We start from the raw sequence: 3,438 nt of genomic DNA, 5'->3' as shown, positions 1-3,438 counted from the left end.
GGTAAACATAGAGACAGAGAGAGTAGCAGAAGCCCTCCTAGAGATATTTTGCTGAGTAGGCTTTCCAAGAGAAATCATGAGTGACAGAGGGATCCAGTTTACTTCAGAACTGATGCAGGAAGTGTGTAGACTAATCAGTACTCGACAGCTCTTTACCACCCCGTACAATCCTAAATGTAATGGACTTTGTGAGAGACTAAATGGAATTTTAAAAAGCATGCTAAAGAAGATGTGCCAAGAGAGACCATGTGACTTGGACAGGTACTTGCAGGTAGTATTATTTACGTATCGAGAAGTCCTACAAGCAAGTACAGGATTTTTACCCTTTGAGTTACTGTATGGAAGAATGGTATGAGGCCGATGCAAATATTGAAAGAGTTTGTTTGTTTGTTTGTTTTGAATTTCGCGCAAAGCTACACGAGGGCTATCTGCGCTAGCCGTCCCTAATTTAGCAGTGTAAGACTAGAGGGAAGGCAGCTAGTCATCACTACCCACCTCCAACTCTTGGGCTACTCTTTGACCAACGAATAGTGGGATTGACCGTCACATTATAACGCCCCCACGGCTGAAAGGGCGAGCATGTTTGGTGTGACGGGGATTCGAACCCGCGACCCGCAGATTGCGAGTCGAGTACCCTAACCACCTGGCCATGTCCGGGCTATTGAAAGAGCTATGCATGGGAGAAGAAGAGTCAAAAGTAAGGAACACATACCAGTATATGTTAGACCTCAGAAACCGACTGGAGGAGACCTGTCAACACGCTCAATAAAGCTGTATGCAGCTCAAGGCAGTCCGAAGAATTTCTATGACACGAAAGCCAAGGATCGACGTTTCAGGGTCTGACAGAAGATCTTAGTTCTGCTGCCCACAGACCACAACAATCTCACCCTGCAGTGGAAAGGATCTTTTGAAGTACAGGAAGCACTCAACAGAATGGACTACAAGGGAATATAAACGGGAAGACTAAGATCTACCACACCAATCTGTTGAAGAATTATTTTGGTCGAAAAGTAGATCTTACGGGTGCAGCTATTGAAACAGAGATGGATGTTGCAGGTGTAGCCATAATAGATGCAGAACCAGAAGACAGTGACTATGTCTTAGAAGATGAGGACATACTGGACCTAAGAGATGAAGCATACAAAGATGTCAACATCAGTGATGAACTGACTGGCAAGCAGAAAAAGAGTTACGAGACCTACTGTGCCAGTATGCAGATATCTTCACAGATAAACAAAGAAAGACAGATCTTATGCAACACAAGATCGAGACCACAACCAGGGATCCAGTCAAAGTAAAGCCCTATCAGATGCCTTATGCAATGAGAGACCTGATAAAACAGAAAGTTGAGGCAATATTGGAAGCTGGAATCATGAAGCCTTCAAATTCAGCCTACTGTTCACCAGTTGTAATCGTGAAGAATTTATTGCCAACAAGTCACAGCACCTACTGTAGAAGATTCCTAAGACCAAAAACAAAACACAATATATACTTATAGTTACTATTAAGAAGTGTGAGTAAAAGCCTTTAATTGACAATTAGCGAAACTTAACATTTGATAACTGTCATGGCTAAAGTACACTTCTCTTCCCTATAGGCTTTCCATAATCCATCTAGTGTATGAGGAATTATTTCCCAGCGCCTGTTTCAACAATCCAATCGTACAGAAATCCATGGGATAGCATAAATACCCGTTTCATTCTTCAACTGATTGAGATATGATGGGAAGTCTTATCTTTGTGAACCCATATCCTATTGACTTCGTTTCCAGACAGAGACCCTTGATTATGTTGCGTACCATTGCTTGGGACATTTGGATAGCTTTTGACACCAACCTTTGTGTTCATGGATTCCCACAGATGTTTTTAGACTTCTGGCAGGTATATTTTTGTGTAGTCCTGGTTCCTTAAGTAAATCTACCTTCCTTTGTTTTTCAATCATTAAGTACAAAGAACATCCTCGACTTAGACATCCTCTGGCCCGAAATGGCCAGGTGGTTAGGGCGCTCGACTCGTAATCTGCGATTTCCGGGTTCGAATCCCCGTCCCCCAAACATGCTCGCCCTTTCAGCCGTGGGGGCGTTATAATGTCCTGGTCAATCCCATTATTCGTTGGTAAATGAGTAGCCCAAAAGTGGGCGGTGGGTAGTGATGACTAACTGCCTTCCCTCTAGTCTTACACTGCTAAATTAGGGACGGCTAGCGCAGATATCCCTCGTGTAGCTTTGCGCAAAATTCGTAACAAACAAACAAACAAACTTAGACACCCTAAATTTATGATTTGAATACGTCTTAGTGATATGAAGAAATTAATATTTTAAGGCGGAAAGTGCTTTTACATACCCTTCTCAAATGCAAGCAGTTTTCGGTAGCATCACTCCACTTACGAAATGCCAAACAATGTGAAAATGTAGTTCTGATACATTGAGTACCACCGCGACTTTAGATCGACTGTTGTTACATGACTTGCTAATTTGCTTATTCAAAATCGTTTTAATATAACGTACTCAATCCTCTGTATTCATCATACATGATACATGTTGCTTGCCTTACAGAACCTGTATTCATTGTTATAGTGGAAAATGTCCCTTCCGATAACATGTTTCCGGCTTTAAGTTAATCGTTTTTGTTACTTTTAAATTTTAATATCTTTATATAAAAAAAACATTTTGTTCCTGCTGAGAAAATAAACTCTCACTAAATTCAACATGAAGAAGGCCTAAGAAAATGTTAACATAATCGAGTGAAGTGTTTGTGATGGCGCAACTGTCGTATTAGGCGGAGATATATTACTTCTTATAATTAACATTGATTTTTAAAACGTATAACTAGATTCGCACTGTTGATTATTCATCGTATCTTTCTTTTTTACTTGGCCTGTTTCTAAATCACGATACTGTAGCTGATATTTTTTGTGAATACTAATTATGAATTAAAGATGTTATATGGTTTTAATTAAAGAGAAAGTTTACATAGTTTGATTGCATAACCCGTAGGCATTGCGGTTATCTAACGCTTGCACCAATTTAGGTTTTGTTAACTACGTGTCTCTTTGGAGTTCCCGGGTGAGTTAGTGGCAAGTTTCCGGACATAAGACGTTAAGATCTAGAGTTTGGCTTCCTGCGGTGAACTGAGCACAGATAACCTATTGTGTAGCTTTGCGCTTAAAACAACAGCAACAACAATTTCTCTTGGGAATGATTGCTCAGTCACATCATTAGTGGAATGATTCGAATTGATAAGAGTATTATAAAATATTGTTGCGTAGCGAGGTCACGTGACTAGTGTCACGCCACCTCTCGAACCTTCGGGAAATTACTAGATATAGGGTAGTCTGGTATATATATCAGAGGGTGACAACGTGACGGAACAATGTGTGTAGGTAATGAGTAATTGAACTGCAGTCAGAGAGAGACGTGAATTATAGTTTGTTATAGCG

The 3,438-nt window shown here is 40.5% G+C and overlaps 1 protein-coding gene across 3 annotated transcripts in view; it reads right to left on the bottom strand.

Moving 5' to 3' along the window:
* Window positions 1–3,438, bottom strand: part of LOC106468221 — a 27,434-nt gene that overhangs the window by 11,944 nt on the left and 12,052 nt on the right. The window lies entirely within an intron of this gene.

The sequence above is a fragment of the Limulus polyphemus genome, unplaced genomic scaffold (assembly GCF_000517525.1).
Source record: "Limulus polyphemus unplaced genomic scaffold, Limulus_polyphemus-2.1.2 Scaffold2920, whole genome shotgun sequence".
NCBI classification, from domain to species: Eukaryota; Metazoa; Arthropoda; class Merostomata; order Xiphosura; family Limulidae; genus Limulus; species Limulus polyphemus.
Note: the sequence above shows the minus strand (reverse complement) of the source record. Positions and strands in the feature narration are given on the sequence as shown.